This window comes from Rhincodon typus, chromosome 34, assembly GCF_021869965.1.
Source record: "Rhincodon typus isolate 14 chromosome 34, sRhiTyp1.1, whole genome shotgun sequence".
Taxonomy (NCBI): Eukaryota; Metazoa; Chordata; class Chondrichthyes; order Orectolobiformes; family Rhincodontidae; genus Rhincodon; species Rhincodon typus.
Genome location: NC_063365.1, coordinates 7,595,149 through 7,605,183, shown reverse-complemented (window position 1 = coordinate 7,605,183; position 10,035 = coordinate 7,595,149).

The following is a 10,035-nucleotide window of genomic DNA, read 5'->3' as shown; positions in this document are numbered from 1 at the left end:
ATAAAGGTTCTGTTGTAAGATCAATTCTGATATTAGCTCCAAACTTCAGATTATGATTTATGATCTTAATATGAGTACTTTGTGAAGCCCAAAGGGAAGCAATTTCCCTTTCCAGTTCTTGTTCAGACTTATTCAACAGGTAAGCATGTTTTAAAGACTTTTTTTTAAGCCGTATATTAAAGACCAAGCAATGTTTGGGAGAGCTAATTGCCTGATATAAAGTGCAATTTGCAGCAGAAATTAATTATTCAGCAAATTTAGTACTAGTTTGTATTTTGCACCGTATGTTAACTGTGGGAAGTAATACTATTAATGAGGTAGCTGAGAAGCAATTCAACAATCAATTATGGGAGATCAGTTTTCGCTTACTGCCACATTGTTCATAATATTTATTTTTTCCTCGAGGACTGGTAGTGGTGAGCACAATGGAGCTGGGTATTAATTTCCCATACAAGATCAATGTTGATGACTTTCAGTCATTCCTAAAACATGGACTGTTTGTCAGGCAACCTATGACATAACTAGATTAACTACAGTGTAACATATACACTGCTGTTTAAACAGCCACAGTTACTCATGTGACCACTTTATGTGAATGCATCTAAAAATACAACACATTCTACTTACAGTTCTTGCAAATTTTTTTTTCAAATGACAGTGTGCTTAATGACCATTCTCATGGAAGCAGTATGGCATCTCTCCGGTACTGATGAGGTCTCACGAAGTAGGATCCTATCCATACTTCACAGGCCATCCTTTGACATAATTTCCTTCCACAAAGAAGTTAGTAAGAGCTGAATTTCAGACACTGCTTATACCATGACCATTTCCTGCATATCTTGTGTTGACCCTTAGCATCCTTTGAATTTTGTCATATTTAATCTGTATATTCAGGGAGCAGAGGTCATAGCTCTCAAGGAAGTTTGGGTGGTTTTCAGAGAAAAAAACCTGAAAAGTGACATATGGGTGTCATCGGTCTTTCTCTGAACTCTGGAAAACATCTGTATCATGAAAGTTGAACGCATTTATCACTTTCGCTGTGTTACGACCAGTCCCTGGAGGAGGTTCCCCAATTTATTATGATTCTAAACAGGATACCCCAAATCATTAAGCTCCTCAATGAGCAAGGATGAACTGGCTTCCCTTCTGTATTCACTCGCTACCCAGACTATCACAGCCAATTCACTCCTTAACCCTTCGCTGTTTACATGTAGGACACTGGTTTTGGGTTAAAATAGAAAGACAAGTTATCCAATGAAGAATTCTGTCGAGTAATTGTCATTTTTTCCTAAAGGATCTCTCACAACATGATTAATAAAAATAATCCCTTTCTCATTGCACAAAACCAGATCTAGGATAGCCTGTTCCCAGTTGGTTCTACAGTACATTGGTCTAAAAAAATCTTATACTCCAGTAACACTGCCACAGTGTTTTTGCTCATGTGATTTGCCTAGTCCATATGTACATTAAAGTCATACATGATTGCTGTAGCACCCTACTTGTATGTATCTTCAATTTCACATTTATTGCCATCCTCTGCCTTACCGCCACTGTTTTGAGGCCAATAGAGACCTCACACTAAAGATTTCCCCAACTTGTTGCTTCTTAGCTCCACTGAGATCGATTCCACATCTAGACTTCCTATGCTAATAAACTTTCTCACTATTACATTGATTTTGTCTTTCAGTAACAAAGCTACCTTACCTCTATCTCCTTCTTACCTGTCATTTCTAATGGTTGAATAACGTTGAATATTCAGTTCCCAGCCTTGGCAACCCCACAGTTATGTCCCCACAACTGCAATCACATTTACAAAGATTTGCATTGTTAATTCATCCAACTTATTGCAAATGTTCCATGCATTCAGTTATAGTACCTTTAGCCTAGTCGTTTGACATTTTTACACATCTTTTGTGCAAAAGTAGCTGCAGTTGCAACAGGAGCCAATACCTGCACACGTGGTAATCCTGGATACTGTAAGTGTCCCTGATTTTCCTCTACAGAAACTAATTTCTGGGCTTTCCTCCCCTCTTTATGAGAAGATTTGATTGTGATTTGTTTTTGGTATTTTGTTCACAGCATGACACCTGGTTTCAAAATAGGAAATGTTAATATGCTTGTCCATCTATGGATGTTTGATAACAGTTATTGGTGCACATCATGCATACATCCACAATTAAATTCCTTCTTTTCTTCAGTAAATATTCTTAAGTCTGTACGAATGTCCCAGCCATCAGCCTTGGGAACTCCCTGCTGGAAGATCACAGAGAATTTAATGAGGCAACATTTGATCGGTGGAGCGAATTTGTTGCTCCCTATTTTTGCTGAATGCCAAAATGATTTCTTCTTTTTCTGGTAGCCTTATTGAAATATAATTTAATCTGATAAACTTTGTTCTCACAAAACTGATTTTCTATCTATGTTTCAATGCTTGTGACCCTGCCTCCACCTACTTTACATCGCTGACTGACTCTTCAGACCAACCAAGTACAATAGTTAATGTTCTGTGTCCAGCAACCCATTTTCAGAACCTGTTCTGATGAAGAGCCACTGGACCCAAAATGATAACTCTGCTTTGTCACCACAGATACTGCCAGACCTGCTGAGTTTTTCCAGCAAATCCTGTTTCTGTTTCTGATTTCTGATTTCCAGCATCCACAGATCTTGATTTTTAAACTAGAATAATTGATGACTGTGGTAGATCCAAGATCTGTCCAATTTTAGTTTATTATACTTGCATATTTAATTTTACGGTACCAACACCACTACTTTACTTCAGTCAATGGTTCCCAGAGGGGAGGTTTTTGTGTCTGTAACTGAAAATACACATCCTATTCAGCCAGTTAGAAACTGCACTGCTAAAACAGTTGACTCTTCTAATTAATTATATTTGAAGAATGCCTGCTGGTATTCATCTATTTTGGGAAATCTTTAGAACTTTCTCGCAGAACCCTCAACATTGCAGAGTGTGTGGCAGTTAGTCAACAAACTCCATCTAATTCACTTACACTTTGTCAAGGCATTCATTTGATATGTAAACCTTAAAGGAGGCACTCCAGGATGCTTAGTTCAATGGCTGGGACCTGCTGGCTGAGGTATACAGCAACTTTAGGCATGTTTATTAATTCACAAGCTTCAATTGTTTATTTTCACATTGGAGCAGTGATACGCCTCTGGATTGTATTCATTCCATTGCTATGGACCAGACCCTCTGGAAGTATTTTAAGAAGGTAGTCTAGACCCTAATGTTTTCTTATTTTAAAGGCAAATGTGAAGTGCTACGTTCCAGACGCAATGCAACTGATCAAATTACTCAATGTTAAGCAAAAGCACAATTTATTTAAACACTATAATTAAAATACAAACAAAAGGAAAAAGAACTTAGAATAACTTAATACTATTGGAAAACTTAACCAAATAATAGATACAGTAACGATTGCTAATTAACTGTTCCAATATAGTAACATATATAAACACAACTTGGCAAAAAGGCAAATTCAGATACAGATTCTCACATGCAGATCTCCAAGACAGGAGGAAAATAAATCAAGAGAAAATTCAGTGAGAATAGCAGCCAGGAGACATTCATTGAAGCTTCTAATAGATTCTGATGTTACACATAAAAACCAAAACTCAGAAATCCTGATCTGTGAAAGCTAGCCATACCCATTCAGCTGTTAAACAAAAAGCCAAGGCCTCCCAAGCTATTTACTCTAGTGGTTCTGGTAGACTGCTTGGTGCCTCTGCCTTACAACTTCTCTTCGAAAATAACCAAGACAAACTAATCTCTTAAGCCACAGCACCATTAATGGCACATAACTTTGGTTTAAGAATTCTGACAAAGGTCATTAAGAGTCTCAAAACAAAGTCAGAACAAATAAATGGCAGGATAAAAGTCTCACCAGCTGTGTATGTGTGCATCTGAACATGTATGTGGGTATCCTTCTTTAGAACATTTTGAGGTCATGAAGCAATTCAGTGGAATATACTTGCTCTCCGATGTTCCAATAAAAAAAACTCATGTTCAATGTCTTTTCCAGATTCTCATCAACAGCCTTGGTGATTGTTGGAAAGTTCTGACAAAGAAGGATTCTGTCACATGACTTTGACAGTCTGCTTGGGGAACCAAGCGACAGGATCCACCCTCTCCTTTTCCCGCACGGTCTCGAGGATGCTACGTGCTGATCACTTCCTGATGGACTTTTGGTCAAAGGTGTTTTCTTTTGCAAATTTTTCCATAAGGGACAGGTGGAACAGAATGGTCCAACTACTAGGAGCATTTTGCAGCAACAATACCAGTCTCATTCTTCACAACAGCAGGGACAGGTAGATCCTCAGTACATAGTGGCACTTATGTTTGCGTACCAATAGTGTAGGTACAGCCCGATGCAGCCACGCAGAAAGGTGACCATTGGGATGAGGATGGCCTTGAGTATGTTCTTCCACACCCACTCTTATCCAGAACTTTGACCATCCACATGAAGTGGAAGATAGCTCAAATGACTGCAGTGTCACAGGCTCAGGGATTAGGCCAGACTTGCACCACATACACCAACAGAGAGAGTACCTCACACCAGATGACCAGGTTTACACCCACAATGGAGAGTGAACAGTGCTCCCATCTTCACCTTGGTAATAGATCCTCCCAAATTTTGGGGCATCTCAGAGCCATATTTCTAGCACCTTCAGAAAATCTGACAGTAAAGGGGATAAAGGATCAGTCGGCTCAGTTCCCATAGAAGATTTTCTTGCTCTTGCTTTGCCTTGCCTTGGTTTCTGAGGCCAGTTTGAGCTGGTTGTAGATGCTCATGAGTCTGCACACTGACAGCGGATCCAATCTTTCTGTTTCTAAGGGTAGGGTCCACTTATTCTGTGCAGCAGAGAGGGATTATTTTTGATCTAATCATTCCCTTCAGTCTTTTAATTTCAGGTTATTATTGTGAACTTAGTGCTTGCAATTCTTTAGAGACATTTACTATCATCTTCAGTATCCCATTTATGATAAAGACATTGCCGATAAAGCATTTTCTTGCTCAAGTTACCAATAACTGAAGGTATATGACTTTTAATGGAAGATAATAGCTTTGTTTCCTTTCATGAGGTTTCCAATTGAAATGGCAAGCTTGGCCTCCAGAAAGTGCAACCTCAGGTATTCCTACACTTTTCTTTGGTTTATTTCTGAGACAAATGATGTCTCAAGAAAAATGAAACAACTTATTCCCATACATTAAGCTGACAGGATCTCATTTTGCATTGTCTTGAACAAAATATAAAAGAAGAATTGATCAGATCACATTTGGAGTATTGTGTTCAGAAATGCGCACCTTATTTGAGGGAAGATGTTAAAGCCTTGGAAACAGTGCAAAGGAGATTTACCAGAATGATACAAGGAATGTGGGATTTTAGAAATTGGGAAAGATAGAGAAATTGGGCTTATTCTCCATGGAGTTGAGAAGATTAAGTGGTGATCTTACTGAAGAGTTCAAAATTATGGATAATTTTGATAGGGGTAAAGAAGGATATTCTGTCTCCACTGGTAACTACGGGGTCACAATTTCAAGATTGTCAGCAAGAGAGCTAGCAGTGAGATGAGGAAAAACTTCTTCAAAGAGTTGTGAGGATACTGGATGTGCTACCTGGGAAAATGTTGGAGGAGGATTCCATAGGAGGTTCAAAAGACAACTGGATATATATATTTGTAAGTGATGAATTTAGAGGGCTATGGAGATGAGGTTGGAGAATGGGACTAGTTGGGTGGCTGTTTCGGGAGCCCGTACAGACACGATGGATCAAATGGCCTCTTTCTGTACTGTAAAATGCTATGATTCTAGAATAAATTCTACTAGCAATATCAACACAATATGAGTATTAATCAATAATACTGATCTACCAACAAGTCCCTTTAAAATTTGCACAATTTAAAAAGATTCACTTCTAAAATATCCAATTTGGCAAAGTAAATAGATTTAAGTACTTTGGTAGTAAGTTTATGCTCATTTAGAAAGACATGGTGGCTCAGTGGTTAGCATTGCTCACTGTGTCAGGAACCTGGGTTCAATTCTAACCTTGAGTGATAGCCTCTGTGGAGTTTGCACATTCTCCCCATGCCTGCATGGGTTTCTTCCACGTGCTCCAGTTTCCTCCCACAATCCAAAGATGTGCAGGTCAGGTGGATTGCCCATAGTGTCCAGGGATGTGCAGGCTAGGTGGATTGGCTAGGGGAAGTGCAATGGGCTGAATGGCTTGCTTTCACACTTTAGGAATTCTATGGAAATAAAACAGCACTTCTCACAGTTTTATGGTATGCTCTTCAATGATGCTTTCAAACACATTTTTAAAGGCAATATATTCAATATCTTATTTCCCTGATCTTTAACCTGTAGCTTCAACAATAAAACATTTTGTTTGTTCTTTCTTTCAAATTATTTACAGTCATAGAGTCTCACAGATGTACAGCACAGAAACAGACCCTTTGGTCCAACTTATCCATATTGACCAGACATCCTAAATTATTCCAGTCCCATTTGCCAGCATTTGGCCCATATCTCTCTAAACCCTTCTTATTCATGTACACATCCCGATCTCTTTTAAATGTTGTAATTGTACCAGTCTCCACCACTTCCTCTGACAGCTCATTCCATACAGTTTTTGAGGAGATTTGTAGCGCGGATTGTGGACCAGGTTGTAGACTTGCTCACTGAGCCGGTGTGTTTGACTGCAGTCGTTTCATCACCCTGCTAGGTAACATCGTTCGTGCAGTACATATAGTTGTTTGCGAGTCATGCTCAGACGGATGGAATTTGTCCTCCATCTGTGGGACAGTTTAAGGGTGTTGCGCCCGTAGGTGTTTAAAGTTTTTGAGAAGATTTGTAGCTCGGGTTGTGGATGAAGTTGTAGACTTGCTCACTGAGCCGGTGTATTTGATTGCAGACATTTTGTCACCATGCTAGGTAACATCGGCAAGCAGATCTACAATCTCATTCCATACACGCACCACCTTCTGCATGAAAAAGTTGCCCCTTGGGTCCCTTTTAAATCTTTCCCCTCTCACCTTAAACCTATGCTGTCTAGTTTTGGACTCCTCTACCCTGGGGAAAAGATCTTGGTTAATCATGCTATTCATCCTATTCATGCTCCTTATGATTTTATAAACTTCTACAAAGTCGCCCTTCAGCCTCTGGTGCCTAAGGGAAAATAGCCCCAGCCTATTCAGCCTCTCCCTATAACTCAGACTCTCTAACCCCAGCAACATCCTTGTACATCTTTTCCACATCCTCTCAAGTTTCACAACATCTTTCCTATAGCTGGGAGACCAGAATTGAACGCAGATTTCCAAAAGTGGCCTAACCAATGGGGACGGTCAGGACTTGGTGGGGGCAGAGCCCAGAAAGAAATAGAGGGAGGTGAGTGGGAGTAGGGGGAGGGCAAGTGGGATGGAGATAGGTGGATGCAGGTAGGGGGTTATTATGGTTGGTCAGCGGGAAGAGTGGAGCAGATAGATGAGTCAGAAGACGGACAGTTTAGGGATGTAGAGATTTTGAAGCTGGGAAAGTCAATATTCAGGCCATTGGACTGTAACCTCCCAAGGCGATATATGAGGTGTTGTTCCTCCAGTTTACTGTTGTCTTCACTCTGACAGTGAGGAAGCCAAGGATGGACACGTCACCAGGAGAGTGGGAGGGGGAATTAAAGTGGCTGGCAACCAGAAAGTCGGGTTGGTTGGTGCGTGCAGAGCGCAGATGCTCCGCAAAAAAATTTTTCTAAGAAGGGTCTAGGCCCGAAACGTCAGCCTTCCTGCTCCTCTGATGCTGCTTGGCCTGCTGTGTTCATCCAGCTCTACCCCTTGTTATATCACGGATTGTGAGGGAAATATCTTTTTGGTGGTGGGGTCTGATTGTAAGTGGCAGAAATGTCGAAGGATGATGCGTTGAATTCAGAGGTTGGTGGGGTGGTTTGTGAGGACTAAGGGGACTCTATCCTTATTGTTGTTGGGGGGAGAGTGTTTGAGGACAGAAGCATGAGAATTGAGGGAGATGCAGTTGAGGACATCCTTAATAACAGAGGAGGGGAAACTACAGTCTCTGAAGTAAGAAGATATCTAGGAACTCCTGGAGTAGAATGCCTCATCCTGCGAGCAGAGGCAGAGGAATTGAGAGTATAGGTGAGAGGAGGTATAGTCGAGGTAATTGTGGGAGTCAGTGGGTTTGAAATGGATATCAGTAGTGAGTCAGTTACCGCAGATGGAAACGGAGATGTCCAGGAAAGGGAGGGAGGAAGGGGAGAAATGGTCCAGGTGAATTTGAGGGTGTGGTGGAAGGTGTTGACGAAGTTAATGAACTCTTCGAGTTCCTTGTGGGAGCACGAGGCAGCACTGATACAGTCATCAATATAGTGGAGAAAGAGGTGGGGGATGGTGCTGGTGTAGTTGTTGAAGAGGGACTGTTCCACGAATCCTACAAAGAGGTAGGCATAGCTCAGGCCCGTGCAGGTGCCTATGGCCACCCCTTTGGTTTATAGGAAGTAAGAGGAATCCTCTGATACAAAGGAAAAATTGTTGAAGGTGAGGACCAGTTCTGCCAAGCGAATGAGAGTGTCAGTGGAAGGCTATGGAGCGGAAGAAGCAGAGGGCTTTTAGGCCATCCTTGTGGGGGATGCAGGTGTACAGGGACTGAACGTCCATGGTAAAGATGAGGTGTTTGGGGCCGGGGAACTGAAAGTTTTGGAAAAGGTTTAGCGCAATTATGCCTTTTTTTGTAAATGTGCATTTGTGAATAGAAAAATGTACAGTTATGTATCCCTATTGTTTTTTTTAATGTGTAGTTAAAATATGTAAATAAAGTTTGAGAGCATAAACTCTGCTGCTACTGCAATCAGTTTAAGCTTTGTTGATTGATTGAGTCAAGATTTTCAAATGACCTCTAGAAGGCGCTGTACACTTAGAATCAGACATTGCCAGTGGCTGATGCTTTCAGTTTTCTCCAGTACCAATGGAAATACCAATGAAAATGACAAACCATCCACAAAATGTTACCAGTTTCTCATTTCCTAAAAGCTCTTAAAATTGGAATTGGCAAACACGCCAGCAAATAAAGAGTCAAATGCCACGGATGCTTGAAATCTAAAATGAAAACAAAAATCGCCACAACTATTCAAACCAGACACTATCTGTGGAGATAGAAACAAAATTAATGGGCTGGGGGATGTTTTGCAGCACAGTGGTAGTGCCCTTTTCTACCGGGCAGAAGCTCTGGGTTCAAGTCCCATTCCAGGACTGGATAGCCTAGAAAGGAGTGTTCATAAAGTGATCAAAAAACTTGAATATTGACTTGTTAAACCTTCCAAACGTAGGTCATTTGTAATGTTTGTGGTTTAGTTTGAAGGTGGCAAGGGGTCATTAATGCACAGACTTTCATGGACTGTAGCCCTCCTTCCTGGAGTTGGTCAGCCATGTGATGCAAAGAAATTGGAGCTTCTACAATCACTAGCCATAGCTTCAGGCTACAATATGCTTAGAAGTGAATGTTGACACTGCAGTTCAGATTACTTTGCAGGGGGGGTGGTTGGCAGCATCTGATTGGATCATTTAGCTGGATGACCTGTATGGATCAGATGTGTCTAACAGCACAGGGTTCGATCACTGTTCCAGCTGGGGTAGATTCAAAACCTACGTCTTTCCCCTCCCCATAATGGAGACTACAATGCCCTGAATTGCCCATGTGTTGCGTCCAACCACATTTAGGATTTTCTACTGTTTTGATGCATTGAAGAAGGTTGTTCTAAACGCAGAGTTAAAGTGTGTGACATTTTGTCTGTTGGCAGCGGTTAGTTCCTATTTAAGAAAAATACAGGAAACATTTCTGCTTTTGCTTCATCCATCACTACTGTACTCCTGAATCAAATTAGTAGGAGCAGTTGCAAAGCATTCTCACATTGAAGTGATTCAGAGATAGTGGGAACTGCCGATGCTGGAGAATCTGAGATAACAAGGTGTAGAGCTGGATGAACACAGCAGGCCAAGCAGCGTCGGAGGAGCAG